Raw genomic sequence first — 18,693 nt, 5'->3', positions numbered from 1 at the left:
GTGCTCGAGTGTGTCCCACTCGAGTTGCAGTAAAGTCTACATTACGACTTTTGCGATATCGAGACTTGCGTTATCATGAAGCAGCAGCATCCCTTAGCGTACCATTCCACAACGGTGGCTTTCGACCGGCAAGCTGCCCAATACACGTTCTTCATTCTTCGATGGATGTCTACCAGTGTTTGTCCTTCGGCAGCGAAGAAAAGAATGACAGTACGCTGGTCCTGTTTGGACGCAGTCGGTAATAACATTGGCGTGGTTCACCTTCCCGCATTTACCGAACGCTGTTCGGAAAGGCCGGAGTTCCACACTAATCTTTAGGCTATATGTCCGTGTTTGTATACGAACATCGGACTCGCGCTACGTTGCACATAAGCTGCAGCAACGCTGTGATGCGGAAACTTTTAGATCGCTCCGTGTAGAAGCAGTATTGCTTGAATGCGAGAATGAAAGTGGGAGCCAGAAATAATCCTTCGCAAGGTGGCTGGTAGCAGGGGGAGCTCTCGACCACAGACACTGAAAATATCGGCTCTAGCAACATCTCACAGTGCTGCACGGTTTACGTCCCCAGTCCGGTGCAAATTTACTCTCGCAAACACAATTGATAAGGCACTAAAAAAAACTTATAGGCTTATTACCGGTTGTTTGAAACCAACACCACTTTCAAAACTCTTCCGGCTCGCAGGCGTAGCACCATCGGATATTCGCCGTGAAATAGCTGCTAACACGGGGAGAACAAATCACCCTCACCAGGAGAACCATACAAATCAACAGCAAGGAAACAATTGTGGGTTTCTTGACTTGAGAATAAATTATGTGTGACCTCTCCCTGCGGGGACCCTCAAATGGGTCAAATGGCTCTGACCACTATGGGACTTAACATCTGAGGTCATCAGTCCCCTAGAACTTAGAACTATTTAAACCTAAGAAATCTAAGGACATCACACACATCCGTGCCCGAAGCAGGATTCGAACCTGCGTCCTTAGCGGTCGCGCGGTTTCAGACTGAAGCGCCTAGAACCGCTCGGCCACAACGCCCGGCCGGGGACCCTTCCACTTGGGGATGAACACAGTTGAATCGTGTGGAGGTCACTCAGTCCCCCCCCCCCTCCCTGTTCTGAAGTTGGGAGATTCAGGAGCAATCTACAGAAATGACACTTCCTTTGGATACCACCTGCAGTGACTACGTACAAACACTGACTATAAAGCAAATCCGAGCGCATTTGAAGTTGCAAGATTCTGGTCACCAGTAGTGTAGCTTGATAATTCTTTCTTTCAGCTGTTTTTAATGGTAATTACCATGTATTGTGTTTGTCTTTTTGATTCAAATAAATAAATGTACTGAATTAACTTCCGCTTTTAATGGTAATTACCATGTATTGCGTTTGTCTTTTTGATTCAGATAAATAAATGTACTGAATTAACTTCTGCTATCGGTATATTGTAATTCAAGAACAAAAAAATCGAATATATTTTATGAATAAAAGTTCGTCGACTGTCTGTACTTCGGGTTATTAAATTTTTATTTCCTATACGCATCCAGGATCGAAAATTCCGTCGTCTGAGTTTTCATCTTTCATATGTGACTTCTATCTTGAGCTGCAAACCATGAGAGGCTGCTTACTGATGGCTCATGTCGAAATCCCCCAGGATTTAGTTTTGTATTGTGCACATGTCACTAAAAACGCAAGAAGGAAACACTGAAAATAAACTAAGTATGTTGTGCCAAATGGCTTTGTTGTCGATGGAACGTTAAACTGTAAGCACCCTTACTTGATTTTTATAGTGTCTCGATACTGACTCCCCTTCTTAATTTCTCACACACGTGCGCATGTTTGTGTGTGTGTGTGTGTGTGTGTGTGTGTGTGTGTGTGTGTGTCCGTCCTCAGACTTCGAGACTTGCGGTGGAAGTGATAGCGATTTAATTGATCTACTTAAAATTTTCTTACTATCAAGAAACACTAAATTGCACTTACTGGTGTCCTGTGGAAGCCACAATATTTAAATCAGGCTGGGGGGGGGGGGGGCGTGGCTTAGGCGATGCGTCGATTTGGAACAATAAAGATCACTATTTGGTGCGACTGATTCCAGACATCAGGTTTCCTCTCAGTCACAACCAAAAATTCATTGCTCTTTTTGGTGTGTAAAAAAACTTGAAATTGTAAAGAGGTAAAGAAATAAAGAAAAAGGTTAAAGTTTTGACTTTTCCTGTTCATTGTGATTCGACCCTTCCGCTGAGAGATCATCAGGACTGATTGGTGTTCCCGGCTAGTTGAACACTCAATGTTGACTGAACTGATCGCATGAGTATTCAGCTTAGATTCGAGGAGAGGGGCGAAAAATTGGTTGTGTAAGGAGGAACGTAGTAGATTGCACGCTTTCGCAGCTGGTATTTGTGTTTTTTGGTGATATTTTGAGCTTAATGCCGTAGTCGAAGGCGTAATCCTCTTGCTAACGTTTCGTCTTCCAGTGTTGGACACACGATCAGACACTGTGATGACTAAGAAAGCGGTTGCAGTCTCAAACTAGCTCACAAGCCGATGTGTTTATACGTATCGACGTCACGAATCGGCCGGTGCTTGGATACGTAAAAACAGAGCTAGTTTGAGACTACAACTGCTTTCTTAGTCGTTGTAGTGTCGGATGGTATACCCAGCTTCCGAAGACGAAACGTTAGGCAGAGAATTACGCATTGGGCCACGCTCTAATACCCGTAAAACAAATATCGCCAACAATGAAGGGGAACCTGGCATTATTTCCGAAACACTTGAACAACGCACGTCGTTTGGTCGCTGAACTTTCTCTGCTTACTGCGGCTGCAAAGGAGAAAAGTGAATTAAGAGCATGAACCTCACTTCGAACATATGTCAACCATAGCTGGTGCACCCAAAGGCAACCGATAATATTAGAATTTACGTTCCGCTGCTACGAAAATAATACGCCACATATGCTCGTATAGCTGACTTGTCTTTCATCCAGAATCTAATAACATGTTTACTGATTTGTGGCATGGCACTCCGGTGGCCTAAATTGACCCGAGGAATTTTTATCGTTATGATAAACGGCCTTCCGTGACAACGGGACGCGTACCTCCACTGTTTGAATTCGACTCGTAGATTTACAGCACTGGATACACTCGTAAGTAGTTAACGGTTGGTGATGCATTGCCGTATGGAGAACATCCCTGCGGAGCTAAAGGAAGAAGAATGGCAGACGAGACTGCAGCTCCGTCGCACTGCTCGGAATTAATGGCTCCACATGTAGCTCGTTACGATGGAACGAAGCGTTGACGGGGACGCCAGATGTCGTTGCTTTCGGATGTATTCAGCGTACTTGTAGCAGGGAAGTAACACTTTTGTGCTCCTTCAATTAGAGATAACTGGGACTTTTGTAAAGAAATTTGCTGCAAAATTGAATAGGCCAAAAGTTCGTTCTAGAAAGTGAAGAAAATTCTGACAAGCCTTGATGTAGGTATTACGCTTCGCGCTCTGCTACTTTGATGCTACGTGTTCAGTACCCTACAGTGGAGTTGAATCATTGACGCTTACCGCATTATTAGGTAAGAAATCGGAGACATTTCAAATGTGGACGTATCGAAAGATGTAAAAGATATCAAAGATATCATGGACATACAGAAACGGGACAGTACTACGGTTTATGAATAAAAAAATATAAATTCTCAATACCATCAAGAGAAGAAACTCGAATACTGTGGCTAAATAATGCACAACAATAGATACTACCTGTTGCAGCTTAGACTTCAAGGAGAGATACTCTGGTCAGCCAGAACATTATGACCGCCGACCTACCCTCGATATAATCTCGTCCAGGCGATAGCAGCGTCACCTGGCGAGGAATGACTGCTGGTCAGACACACGAACTGTGCAGGTAGTATCAGTGAGCGTGCTGTCCGTTAGCAGACTGGGGAAGGCACGCGATCTGTCTGAGTTTGACCGAGGGCGGAGTGTGATGGCACGGAGGTTCGGCACCGAGCATTTCGGTAACTGCATGACTTGTCGCGTGTTCGAGGAACGCTGTGGTGAGTGTCTTCAACATGTAGCGAAAAGGAAGGTGAAATCACGTCCAGACGACGTGAGGTTGGGCGGCCATCGCTCATTACAGAAGTCGGACGTTGTAGGCTGGGCAGACTGGTAAAACAGAACAGGCGGCGAACTTTGTCGGGACCAACATTAGACTTTAATGCCGGGCAGAGTACAAGTGTGTCTGAACACACAGTGCACCGAACACTCCCGACGACCATGCATGTGCCAATGTTAACACCACGACTGAAATTGGCGTGTGACCATCGGTACTGTTTATTGACGCAGTGGCAAAGCGTTGCCTTGTCTGATGAACCCCGATACCTTCGTCATCATCATTTTGATGGGAGTGCGCGAATCGTTCGTCTTCCAGGGAAACATCTGCTTGACACCTGTACTGAGGGACGGAGACGAGCTGGCGGGGGCTCCATTGTGCTCGGGGGGGGGGGGGATTTTACGTGGACACATTGGAGCTCGTGCAAGGCACCGTGACGGCCAAGGAGTATCGTACGCTGTTTACAGACCACGTACAGCCCATGAATATCATGTTTCCCGACGGCAGCGGCATTTTTCAACAAGATAGTGCTCCATGTCACAATGGCAGGAGTGTGACGGAATGGTTCGAGGCACACAGTGGCGACTTCTAGTTGATTTGCTGGCTCCCCAACTCGCCAGATCTGAATCCGATCGAACACACCTGGAATATGATTGAACGTGGCGTCAGTGTACAATGTCCTTCTCTTCGGAATTTACGGGGATTAAATGACTTGTGTGGGCAGATTTGGTGCCAGCTCCTTTCAGCGACCTACCAAGGCCGCGTTGTTTCCATGCCACGATGCGTCGTCGCTGTTATCCGTGCCAAAGGTGGACATAATGGCTGTTAGGTCGGTGGTCATAATGTTCTGGCGGATTAGTGTAGGTGGCAGACGTGTTCCAGGACGTGGGAGATTATTTTGGCTAAAGAACTTCAGCCAGTGGTTTTGACTGAGCACAGAACCACATAGAAAAGTCATGGACAATCAACAGACCATGATTCTGATCGACAACGCCCTTGGAGAGAGAGACACACACACAAACAACACAAGAAGAATCAACGTGATCAGTGTGAAGTAAAACTTTATACCTGTATTGGTTACCATTTTAAATTGCCGAGGTTTTCATTTGCGATGCTCACCCATCGCTTTAAAGCCGATTCACACTGGATTTCACTGGAACGGGACGAAAGCGGCGTTATCGCCACACACTAGATTAAACGTCATCACGTCACTTCGGGTAGCTCAGTACCGAACGGAGTAAGTGGGGATTTGAGATACCATTGGTGATACAAAAAGGCGGTATATAGCAGCAGAATTAAGGAACTCTCAATGACACTGTATATTAAGGGACAAAGGCAAATTGGTAACGGATGTTATTGGCAAAGTTTGTGTGGAAAACTGCTGAAAAGTCAAACAAGACTAAAAATTTGGTCCAAACATTTCAAAAAATCTATATTTATTTGTTACCGAAAATACGTATATACAGAACGCCAAAAATTATTTATTGGAGCATGCATATAATTCTTTTGGCTTATCTATGTGGGAATTTCGTAGTACTACATTAGAATTGACTTTTTCACTGTTAAAAAGTTTATTAAATAAAAATTCTTTTCTAAAATTTGTGTTATTTCTGTAAAGGGAAGGCATTTTCTTTGCTCCATTATTATTGTAAAACCTACTTGATTTCTGACATTCAGATTTTGAGGAAGAACGCTCATATTAAACAAAATATCTAAGTCGTTGTGGATCCTTCTCATTGTATCACGAAATCAAATCAGTCAGTAAAACAATGACTACAAAGTCAGAAAGTACAAAACCAGCTGCTAAATCGTTACAGAGCTCGGGCCGAAAAGATTAACTTTCGATGTCAGCAGACGAAGTCACCGTCATCTAACCGACACTGACATCAGAACGTCTTCTTGCTGAGAAACCTTGAAATTTACGTCCCGTAGACAGTTTGAATGCTGTCATTTGAAATGCGTAGTGGAATGTTTTGATTTCCATTCTGATCCGTCAAGTGTGAATCGACCCTTAGAGTATTTTGTAAACGGCTGTGATTCCAGCTGTCGGAAGCTTCTTTCACTATTCCGTTCCCTAGAACGTCGTATCAATGATATACTTCAGGAATAATTATCCACAATCTGTTCAAAGAAAGTAACGTAAACAGGTTAAAGCGGCCATGATAACGAAGTATTTCAACGTTTGTCAGTGGTGCCCAAACAAACAGCGGATAAGGAGGCCATATTTATTAGTCACTTGGCTGTGTCATCTTACGAGTAATCCCGTACCCGTTACCAAGAAAGATGTGCTCTTTATCCTGTGCCCCAGGTTTGGCTGCTGGCTTTTATCGAAGATAACTCGCCATGTGGAGCTCCATCCGTTTATGGAAGCCTCTTAAAAAGCATTGTACACAGGTTAACGCTAGTTATTTCCCACAAAACTGTCTCGACAAAAATCCCTGAGTGCGAGCAAAAAACTGGTACAAAAATGCATAGCGACCGAGAAATTATGTGGAGATTTTATATTTTTAATTTTTTAAGTGGCTAATTTCTTCTCTGCCATTCAGTTGCCCCAACATGTTTGAAGAGGCCTGTATTCCACGCGCGCGCGCGCGCGCACACACACACACACACACACACACACACACACACACACACACACACACACAAACACACAGAGAGAGAGAGAGAGAGAGAGAGAGAGAGAGAGAGAGAGAGAGAGAGAGGAGCAGCAGCGAGTGGGAGGGGGGAATAGCGAAGTGGAAACCCCTGCGACGTAAGCTTTTTGAGACAGCAGCGCTAACCAGGACACGAGAGCTGATGTTCAACGCTATACTAATGTTTGCATAATGAGAGTGTATGTGCACTATATTTGCCGGAGGACGCTTTTTTTAGTTCTCGCCTGTACCCAAAGACAGATATCGACATAACCAGCACGTCCCATTTGGTTCACTTGATTAACTAAAGACATTGATCGATGACAAACAAATTTTACACACTGTGAATCACGAGATCACGTAGCCTTTTCCCTATCATTGTGTAGCAACGAAGAAGCCCCATTCATCACTGTAGCTTTCTGGCACATTATGCGCTATGTAAATATGAGTAATTGTACGAGGGCGTGCTGAAAAGTAATGTCTGCGGATTTTTTATTCTGTTCTCAATATCGTTTCAGGGATTACGTATCATGCATTTTACTCGGTCGACTGTCCCCCATAGATGACCCCTAGTTCCAACCCTCTGCCGCAAGAGGGCTCCGAATTGTAGCGTGTAACATGGCGGTGTTCAACGTAACTGTGTCGGTGCATGAGAAACAGCTTGCTGTAATCGAGTTTCTAGCCGTAGAAAAGGTGCATACAATTGAAATCCATAGAAGAATGAAAGCTGCACACGGTGATGATTGTAACATCAGTAGTGTGACAGGTCATGAAAAGTGGGTTCACCATTTCGACCCCAAAAACAAGAGAGGGTCAGTACAGTTCCGCCACAAAGGATCACCGACGCCAAAAAAGTTAAAGACCGAATCGTCAGCAGGCATAGTCGTGCTCACAGCGTTCTGGGATGGTACTGCGAGACCGACAGAAAACTGAAAGCACGAATTCATAGAGTTCGTCCACACATGGAGCACCGTCTACTGCAGCATTACAGTGACAGGCCAAACATTCGTCCATTCATTCATTCACCACTGAAATTCTAAGGTCATATCTTCCACGAAGAGTAGAGGAACACAGTACTTCCCCAACATACGTCTCGCGTAATGACCACACAGAGAAAATATGAGAAATTACAGCTCATACGGGAGTTCCCGTGTACAGGAAAGAAAGGACTTGAGAGAGAAACCGAAAAGTTCTCCGCAGTATACCGGAAGGTGGTTTGTTCAGTATAAATGTAGACGTAGACGAAAACGCTACGCGTCACTCGTTTGCAGAAAGCTTCGTTTTGCAAGCACTCATACTACTTAATAGTACATTTGGTTCGTGGAATAGCACTCCCTAATTTGTGTTCGATTTTGACTGACATTTTTAATTGCTCCAACAACCTATTCGCTGCTGAGCATTCTTCTGTTTTGGAGACGAAACAGATCATCAGATTTCGCTTAGATATCCAAAACATACTTTACGGTGATGATTATGTCGACGTCCATAGTGGAATGGGCGCTGAAAAACATTGCACGGAACAAGTTATCCTTTAAACATACGTAATCTATTATCGAAACAAATTCATTTCTCGTACGAAAAGACGGATTACACCTGTTGCACCGTTTCAAATTGCCTCATGAAAGGAATAAGTAGAACTGAAACACTGGTATGCTAATCCCTCTTAGTTTTTATTAGATTGCTCTAAGCCAGTGAGGAGACGTAGTATCAATAAGCCACACAGCCTCCGTCATGCCTTGACAGAACTGAGCTATTGATGCATGATACCCGTTCTATCCGTGGGACATTAACTGCAATCAAAATTAGACAGCTTGTTTCATTGACATTAAAAAAAATAGTTCTACAAAGACACCGTACTCATGAATCATGATTCACGGCGAGAAATTCTTTTGATAGTGAAGTACTAAAACTTTGATGTCTGTGCATCCAAATATGAAATTTTGAGCAGTATAGACTAAAGGAAGAAAACGACGTGGGAAGAAGGAAATATTCTGGATACGTAGTGAACAACGGTGAAAGAAGAGGTGCTGAAACGGAATTATCTCGATCAATACGAAAGAAAAAATATTTTTTACAACTGCCCTCCCCATATCGCAAATGAAAATCAACAAAATGTGTGAAATACATGACAGAAAGTAAAACGTTTAACAAAAAAACATTTATGTCTTGTCCTGGGGAAGACAGGTCAAATTTCCGATTGCGCTTTTCTGATTTTAGACTTCAGTGTTTTCTATTAATGACTTCAGGATAATACTGATAAAATTCCTTGAACTAGATCAGATGGTGATTTATCTCTGATTACCTTATGGCCGACAGGTCGTCCGTACACAGATTATTAAATTTCCACGAGTGTTAAAGTTCACGCATTAATGTCGCTTATATACCTGGGTGACTGTTTTAGAATTTTCGACAACTGAGGCGGAAAAAGCGGCCTATTGAACATTATGAGATAGGGAACGTATAAAATCCTGTGACCCAACTTGAGATATAGATAGGAACATGTCTACCGGCACTTACAAGTTATTTTATATATCATTTCATTTATTTTCTTTCATTTCATTCTTTTATTATTATGATAACACACATGTGTCTTCGTTTTGTTTATTAGCGATCTACTCGTATGTCTTATGCTGTGTAGCCCATTCATTTATATTAGTTTTACTCTGAGAGTGAAGGGTGATGTTATCAGGGGGACGATAATATTTCTCATCTCAGCCCTGCGTGTGTTTAGACCTGTACTTGAGTTATCCCTCCAGTTTCTTCACTGCGCATCCATCACGAAAGTTGTGCTAGAGGAGAAACAGGAGCCGATTCTTACACGGCCTGTTAATGAATGAAATGTACCCCTCGCGTGCTACTCTAATCGACGCGCGCCTGCTGTTTCGACGCCGTAATTCTTGGTTTAAAAGGAGAAAAATGTTCGCGATAGCAAGTCTGTCACGAAAGAGTAATGGACGGCGGTTTCAGAGGCGGAGCTGTAGTGCCTGCGCTCAGATTTTTGTGTATAATCCGCCAGTTTTCCGCACTCAGTGGCGAGAGAAAGTTTTCTCCACGAAGGAACAATGAATCTAGCGTGGCTATTTTCGTATCTCTAATGGCGTTTTCGCGTGTCACAGGGTGGTTCGTTTGCCGTTGCATTAGTTCCCCTTTGGCTGGTCGTGTGTTTACGCGGCCAGAGTGCTCGTTCGGCTGCGCCCGGGCTATTTGCTGCCTCCCCCTCTACTCTCTTTCCCTCGTCTAATTTACGGTGTTATTGCTCTTTCTTCTTTCCGGCGGAGGATGTTGCAACAGCAAACTTTCGGGGTTTATTGCGCCGTGAATTACTGTGCGCTGCTGTTCTCTGGTGTCCAGACGTAATGATCAACCGTGACTTGTCACAGTGGACGAGCTATTCGCCTCACTTTCGAAAGGGGTCGTGTCCAATGTTCGACTGCCCATCCTGATATAGGCTGTACACGAGTTCGTAAATTACTCTAGGTTTATTTCGGAGTGGTTCTCCCCTAATGCCATGACCGACCCATTACTGTGTCCTTTTCCAACTGATCCATATTCTAATGAGCTCGCTTTCGAGATGTTGTACCATTGTTGTAAGAATGAAAACTGGTATATACGTGACAGGTTGAGTACATTGGTAGAGTGTATGTCGCCCTCTTGGCCACCATAAGCTGAATAGTCTTGCTCTTTGCCCTGCTGAGCCGTTCCTGCACTCACAACGTTACGTCACCTCCGCCCACCACAGAAGGTGCCTTCGCTAGTCTGCTGCAACTTCAAATATATGTATGACCACATATTAAACTCCTGATTATATTTTCAAGAAGACTGTTCCACGTATCGTCATCTTATTCTTTAACGTTCAACTGCTAACACAATCATTAAGAACCCAGTAGAACAGTCTATAACTTCTAGCGATTCTAGAGGGAGGTTGGGGGGAAGTAATATTGAGGTGTAACCCTGCATCTTACAAGGAAACCTCCTCCTCAGGTTTACTGATAAAATGACCTAGTGGATAGCGTGTCAAAAATTGAACATAGATGAAGCATGAAAACAGGAAGAAGGTATACTGAACTGTGAAAAAGGAACAAAATAGAAACAAGAGTGAACGGTCCAAGCTCAATATACGCAACATCATGCAAACTGCGAGAGTCACGCTGGCGTGGTTGAGTGCTCACGGTGTTGGACTGCAGAGTGGGAGATTCACGTTCATATCTCCCTTGCTCTCCATATTTTTTTCACAAAATTATCAACTTTCCATCCGTGTATGTTCTCCTTCTCTAGTCTTGGCAATTGTTATACTATACACTGGTTACAGAATATGTCATGTGGTAAGAATATATTATCTTTGCAAGTAAATGTGATGAATAGTGAGAGCAGGTGAGATACCGTGCAGACCTCTCACAGAAATGAAAACAACAAATAAAAGGGTATGAACGGTGTTACAACAAAGGAATTCAAGAGTCAAAACTTCCAAAACGAAACGCAAGAGTCATAACATGCGGTACTTGTGTACAACAACGTCTGAAGGTCCCTTCTTCGCAGCTGCAAACGGACGTTGCACCACGACACAGAGACAAATTTGAATACAGGGAACAGAGTCGTCAATGACCGGACGGACCACGAGGCAGATCTAAAAACGAATCTCCCCCTTCGCAGTCCTACATCGTGACCACATAATGCACATAATTTAAATGCACTCGATGTTGCATATCTTGAGCTTGAACCTTCACTGTTTCGATTTGGCTTCTTTTTTCACAGTTCAGTAAATCTTCTTCCTGTTTTAACGCTTCATCTGTGTTCAGTTTTTGACGGGCTATCCACTAGGCTATCTTACCAGTAAATCTGAGGGGGGTGGGCTAGGGAGCTTCCTTTATTGGCCACACAGTGGTCTTCCAAACCAACTTTCCACGAGGACTGTTTGTAAGCCCGAAAATTAGGGATGGACGCTTGAGAAATAATAAAAATAAAAAATAAATAAAGAGCTCGTCGATTCACCGCTGTTGTGACGTGCAGAGGAAGAAGATTGTAATCACGTGAGACTTTGATGTCAACGGTGGATGCCCTACCCCTGCAATTGAGTAGCATAGGGCATAGCAGACCATTTCTAGTGAAAACGCTCCTGAAAACAAAGGACATAAAGATCTTCCAGTTCTTGTCTGTTTTCTCTGCCGCTGTGGAAGTGGAACTTTTACAACGCCTATCTCTCCAGCAGCAGATGTACGAGACCTTAAAGAAGTTTTAGTTGATTAAGTTATTGTTTGTATATATGATATTGTTTGGTTGTATGCTTTGTATGTGTTATGATGACGATTGTGCGAGACATCACGAACGTAGCCAATGTTGTTCAAGTTCGTCAGGGCAAACAAAACGATACGGGTATGTGAAAATGTGACATGTATATGTGATATTACGAGTGTATACAAGTCTATTTGTCATGTGCAGGACATACATGTATCAATGTAAAAATCAAAGCCAGTAACCGTTAAAAGAAGCTGAAAACACGGTTGCACTTTTCGTTGACTGTGTACTTCACCTTTTGCCTGCTTCGACTTTCATTAATGTTGATATATTTGGAGGAGCCTTTCAGTGCATACGAGCGCAGGAATGTGAAGTCAGAAATGAAGGTTACTTCTGTTGGAATTATAAAAGTGAAATTTGCTCTCTCTCCCTTTTATCATTCGCGCAGCTTTCCTGTCGACAGTGTTTCTGTCATTTTTTCAACATATCCCAGCTCTCCTTACTTCTCGCTTTTCCGTGGACTAGTTTTTTCTCCCCTAGATTGAATTATTTCGATACTGTTGACATATCTAATTGATAGTATGTCATGTATCGCATTCTATAGGAACTATTGTCATGTGAGATGCACATAACGCAAATACTTTTGGAAGATATATGTTCAGTTTTACTGTTAATACAATGTATAATCATTTTTTATGCACATTGCAATGTCAAATTTAAACCTGTTGATTTGAAATTCGTCATAGGCGCAGACACTCATTAACAATTCAAGTGAACATTTTATCTGTTTTTTAGTCGCAGGTAGACAATAAAAATGTGTTTTGAGAATATCATTTTATGACTAAATTTACCGAGAGAGACGACGCGGGCCACACGTTCTGGACGAGGCGGTTCACGTTTCTACCCGATCGTCCAAATTGAAATACACCGCACATCGTAAGCTGCAATGTTCACAGTCGAAATTAGTGCAAGTGCCAATAACGATCTTGTATGATGGAAACAATTTATGACTGGGAATGAGGTTGTATTATCCACTTAATATAGAACATCTTACATCCTCTTTGCCTTGTAGGGAATGTCTTAGGGCAGATTGGTATCTACCTAATAACTTTATTGACACATATATGGACAGGACAGTCTCGTCAAGTGACCGTATCATTTAATACAGCCCATTGGTTTGCAAAGATCAGATTTTTATCCCAGTTTGCTGCTTTTAAATTTTTAATCCATTAGATTTTACTATGACATACTACGACAATTTCGCTACTAGTGTTCTCCCACTACAGAGACTCAATGCCAGACATAGACGTATTATTTGCATTTTACGATAAATGTACAACGAAAACATCTATACTATCTGTAAATGTGGACATGAATAGACGCTTAGAATTGAGTTCGTTATGGCTTGGTATCTGCTTCAAGAGTGAGTCTTTCGACTTTACTTCGTAACTAGAAGGGAACGTGGCAAAAGGGCAAGTAAAAGGGGCCCTGTGAATTACGCTCTAAATATTTTGGTTTCTACTTTTGTAGGATAAGATTTACAAATGAGTAGATTTTCCGTAGAATCGGTGAGGAGACGAACATGAGAACAACATTGACAAGAGGAAGGGACAGTATGTTAGGACATATATTGAGACATCAAGGAATAACTTCCATGGTACTTGAGAGATCTGTGGTGGGCAGAAACTGGGAGACGACTCACTAGGATATGTCGAACAAATAATTGAAGACTTTCGGTGCAAGTGCTATTCTGAGATGGGGAGCTTGGCACAGGTGAGGAATTCGTGACGGACCACATCCAATCAGTTAGAGGATTGATGAAAAAAAAAAGAAGAAAATGCAAATGTAAGAAGAGCTTGACAAAATCAGCGAACCAGTTGCCAAGCAAAGGTTTATTAGCCCTCGATCTAGGTTTCGATATTTCTAAAAATATATTCTTGGGAAGGAGTGGACCGTGTTACACCACACGATGGTACGTTAGATTAGCTGAAGCCGAGCTAATGTACCATCATGGTGGTGATGTAACAATGTCCATGCCTTCCGAAGAAGATATTTTTAGAAATATCACATGATGGTACATTAAATTAGCTGCAGCCGAGCTAATCTAATGTACCATCAAGTGACGTAACAAGACCTAGAAGATATTTTTAGAACTATCGAAAGCTAGGTCAAGGGCTAGTAAGCTTTTGTTTGGAACTGGTTGTCTGAAGTTTTTCAACCTCTTCAGACTTACACAGTCGCTGTTTCGCAGCCGTGTTTAAGATTTTGCAAATGTAAGATACTTTCCATCCTTTTTAAGTTTTATGGGTCGTCCTTCCCTTACCATACACCTGCCCGGTTAGCCGCGCGTGTTAATGCGACTGCTTCCGGGATGGGGAAGGTACAGCGGCTCCGGGCCGAATCCACCCGACTGATTAACGACGAAAGGTTGGTTGCCGACCAGCCTGAATGTGGTTTTTTGGCGGTTTTCCAAATCCATAAGTTGAATACAAGTGTGGTACCCAAGTCCCGTCTCAGTTAAAAGCTACGCAAATATTTAAAAAATGTTTTGTTGCTCTTGCACACAGTATTTACTCTATATGCAGACGGATTGAATACACTGTATACGTTGTGCTGGGCAGATAGGAGACTGATGACCTTCAATGTTTGGTCTCCTTAACCAATCAACCATCCATCCATCGATCCATCCTTCCATCAGTTGCCATAATACCTTTGTCAAGGACATCCTCTGTGCGTTTTGCTTCAGTTGCTTAACGCAGAGATAAATTGTGACTTTTTGTAACACGTTTAGACCCTTATAACATCACATTCACTTTTCAGCACTGTCACAATGTGACGTAACATGACCATGTTGAACATGACGTTTCGTTTAGAGTGAGCTGACTGCCGTCACACTGCCGTTCCAGTGTGAATCGACCACAAATTGTCGCTCAGCTTTCGACGACGCGGCGCGTTTCTTTGTGGATCTGCTGCTCCTGCACCGACGCCTACAGCAGCGACACTGTCCCTGAAAGCAGGTCTATTAATCACGGTCGGCTGGAGTGCTCCGTTTTTATCGCTGCTCCAGACGACGGGGAGGTGCCGATTCGTGGCGACTCGCGGCGTTGACGCCCGCGTCACGTCGCCCCTGTTTGTTCAGCGGAGTGTGAGATCGGCCGGAGACGCCCTGCTCGCTGCGGCAGATAGCATCGGGGGAGACGGCGGCAGAGGGAGCCGGCCGGCACCGAGATATTTATCTGGCGACTGCACAGGAGGGCCACTCCTCCCCAGTTTATGTTCCGACCCTGTCCTCTCCCCGATTCTCCTGTTATAAAACTTTTCTTTATGTAGTCTCATTTATTTACATATTCATACCCCGATTATACTTGTTTTCGTACGGGCGCCATCCATTCTAGGGGTGGGCAAGCCACGCATGAGCGCTCCGCAGCGGTTCCCTCCTCGCGATGTCTCCTCCGGTTGGCCTCTGGCGCGGGATACGACGGTCGAGGCGCACGCGACACGTGGAAACAACACAAAATCTCAGCTGTAAAAGAACTTGGGTTTTCACTGTGCATGTGCGTGTTTGGCACGTGAAAGAGGAGACTCACTTTCTGTCATCTAAAAATGTGTTGTTATCGCCGTAGGGAAGATGTTTTTTTGCTATTCGAGCGGCGAAGTAACTGACTGTGAACACCGTAGAAAGGATACAAAATGCAGACTAGCAATAGCAAGAAAAACACGTCTGAGAAGCAGAAATTTGTTTAAATGTAATAAAAAAAGTGAAGAAGTCTTTTCTATTGGTATTTGCGTGGAGTGTGTACGGAAGTGAAACGTGGCCAATAAACAGATCGGCCAAGAAGAGAATAGAAGCTTTTGAAATTTGGTGCTACGGGAAAATCCTCAAGATTAGATGGGTAGATTGAGTAAATAACCAGGAAGTTGTGAATCGCACTGCGAAGAAATTTCTGGAAGAACTTTATTGCATCCTGAGACATCAAGGACTCGTCGTTTCGTTGGTGGTGCAAAATGTGTGTGTTTGTGGGGGGGGGGGGGGGGGGGAGACTGTAGAGCGTGCCCAAGGCTGGACTACAGTAAACACGTTCAAATGGATGTAGGTTGTATTACTCATGCAGAAATGAAAAAGTTTGTGCAGGATGAACTAGCGTGGAATGCCAGTCTTAGTAAACAACTGGTAGGTGTATATTACTAATTAGAATAACGAAAACAGAAGGTTGAAGAGGCACGGGATGAAGAAATATATTACTTAAGAAAGAGTAAATGTATACTGTGGAAACAATTCTGTCACTGCTTCTAGTGTGGAAGCAAGAGTAAAGACAGACTACGGTACTTTTGTAATATTTGTGGGACTTTACAAAAACCTTCAGTATTATGAAATGCCGTAAATCGCAGGTGAGAAAACGCGAAGCGTTTGTGTTGTAGTGCTACAGAAAGAGGTTAAAAGTGATGTGGACAAATGAAGTATTTAGAACAAGAGGCACTGGAAAGAATAGAAACGGGAAAAATTATGGAAAATCCGTAGCAGAATAAAGAAACATTCATGCGACTTGTATAGAGGCATTGATAATAAGCGACACTAAAATTAACAGTAGAACGAAGAATTCAAGGAATTTGATAAAGATTGGAATACATGTAGAACAGTTTTTTTGGGGACGTTTGTGTGTTGAAGGTATGCAGGGATAATAAGATTAGGAGGTGAGAGGTAACATGAACCAAATCGAAAACTCATGACTATAAAAAACTAAATTAATGTTGGGCTCTCCGCTTTTTGACTGTCGACTGTTGTGTCACTACTAACTCTTAAAGTTCTTGACATTTAGTCTGATACTGTACAATCTCAAAAACTTATATAAATAGGCTTATTTTGTAACTGGTGATGGAAAGTACCGCAGGCAGGACGTAAATTACCAATACGTGCACACTTACTTTTTCCGCTAGTGTTGTAGGTGGGATCTCAAGACATACCTGAAAAAGAAAGAAGTAGTCAGTGCCAAAATTGTTTTAATAAGCAATGTTCTTAAGAAACGTCGTGTAACAGTTATGAATATACGAGGCGTGTTTTTTTAATAAGTTCCGTTTTGAAATTAAAAAAAGACGTGCTAAGATATCTCAATAATTTTGTTTACGTGAAAGCTGTACCTTAATCTACTTTTCTATATAATTTCAGTCAATATTGAGGCACTTGTCATAACGTTGTACCAGCTTTTGAATACCCTCCTCATAGAAGTCTGCCGCCTGACTTGTTAACCACTGCATCACAACTGTTTTGACTTCGTCATCGTCTTGAAGACGCTGACCGCCCAGGTGTTTCTTCAAGTACAGGAACAAACGGTAGTCACTGGGCGCAAGATCGGGGCTGTACGGAGGATGATCTAGAGTTTCTCATCGAAAAGATGTGATGATATCTTTGGTCTGATTCGCCACATGCCGATGGGCGTTGTCTTGCAGCAAAACGATGTTCTTGCTCAACTTCCATGGATTGTTGCTTTGATTCTGGTGTGACGTAGACCACCCATGTTTCATCGCCCGTAGCAATTTGGCTTAAGAAATCATCACCGTCGTTGTGGTACCGCTCAAGGAAAGTCAATGCACTGTCTAAACGTTTGGTTTTGTGCACATCCGTCAACATTTTCGGTACCCAACGTGCGCACAATTTTCGGTAATTTAAGTGCTCGGTTAAAATGCCATACAAAACACTACGAGAAACATTAGGAAAGTCATCCCGCAAGGAGGAAATCGTAAAGCGTCTGTTTTCTCTCACCTTATTGTCCACTTCCTGCACCAAATATTCATTAACGACCGAAGGAGGCCCACTCCGTTGTTCATCATGCACATTTGTGCGGCCATCTTCAAATGTTATCACCCACTTTCTTACCATTCCATCACTCATAATATTTTCTCCGTAAACTGCACAGATCTCACGATGAATATCGATCGCTTTTAGGCCTTCAGCACTAAGAAATCTTATAACAGCCCGTACTTCACAGTCGGCGGGACTCACGATTATCGGAGGCACCTTAAGCACTCAGTACACAACGTAGACAAGGAAGAATCAGACTGTAATGGTGTCAGTGCGTAGATTAAGGTACAGGCTTTCATGTAAAAATAAAATTATTGAGATATTTTAGAACGTCTTTTTTTTTTAATTTCAAAACGGAAAACACGCCTCGTATTAGTCATATCTTATCATCGAAAAGAAGTACATTAGGTGCTGAGCCTATCTCCTCGCTCGGGCCTTTCGTGACGAGGGTTGTTCGCGGCGCGGAAAGAGGGCGCAGGCGCAGGTGGAGACCCCTGGCCCTATTGGTATGCCACTGTAATTATCAGCAACTTATTACTGGCCGCCCGAGCTAGTGATGTCGCCACGGCAACTGGCGCCCCTTCTTCAATTTTTTGTTTCTTTCTTCAGCGGACAGACCAGAGATCGGCTAGTTATGCTGATACAGGGTAAATATTTGGTTAATAATTACACAGTAAAGGGAAGGTGTGGCTTGTGTACCACCTGGTTCGATCGTTAAGGCATCCTTCCTGTAATACCAACTCCAGCAGTGCCGCAAGACAGCGATGTTATTCCGTGGAAACTGTACGTGAGGTTTTTGAAAGCATTGGAGTTTGTCGCCGTTTGTGACACATTATTTTCTTTCGTTTGATTTATTTTTTTAATTCCTTCATTTGCTTCTGTGGGAAAGAGAGGTGTGCCGATAGTAATAGACGAAACAACAGATGACGCAGGAGT

General features: G+C 43.1%; 2 protein-coding genes across 2 annotated transcripts in view; one reads left to right on the top strand and one right to left on the bottom strand.

The window, feature by feature from the left end:
* LOC124615325 (mediator of RNA polymerase II transcription subunit 20) overlaps positions 1-18,693 on the top strand; it is a 587,946-nt gene that overhangs the window by 223,889 nt on the left and 345,364 nt on the right. The window lies entirely within an intron of this gene.
* LOC124615324 (facilitated trehalose transporter Tret1-2 homolog) overlaps positions 1-18,693 on the bottom strand; it is a 387,232-nt gene that overhangs the window by 194,988 nt on the left and 173,551 nt on the right. The gene's annotated exons all lie outside the window — the stretch shown is intronic.

This window comes from Schistocerca americana, chromosome 5, assembly GCF_021461395.2.
Source record: "Schistocerca americana isolate TAMUIC-IGC-003095 chromosome 5, iqSchAmer2.1, whole genome shotgun sequence".
Lineage (NCBI taxonomy): Eukaryota > Metazoa > Arthropoda > Insecta > Orthoptera > Acrididae > Schistocerca > Schistocerca americana.
The sequence above is the reverse complement of the archived record's forward strand: the minus strand, read 5'-3'. Positions and strand labels throughout refer to the sequence as shown.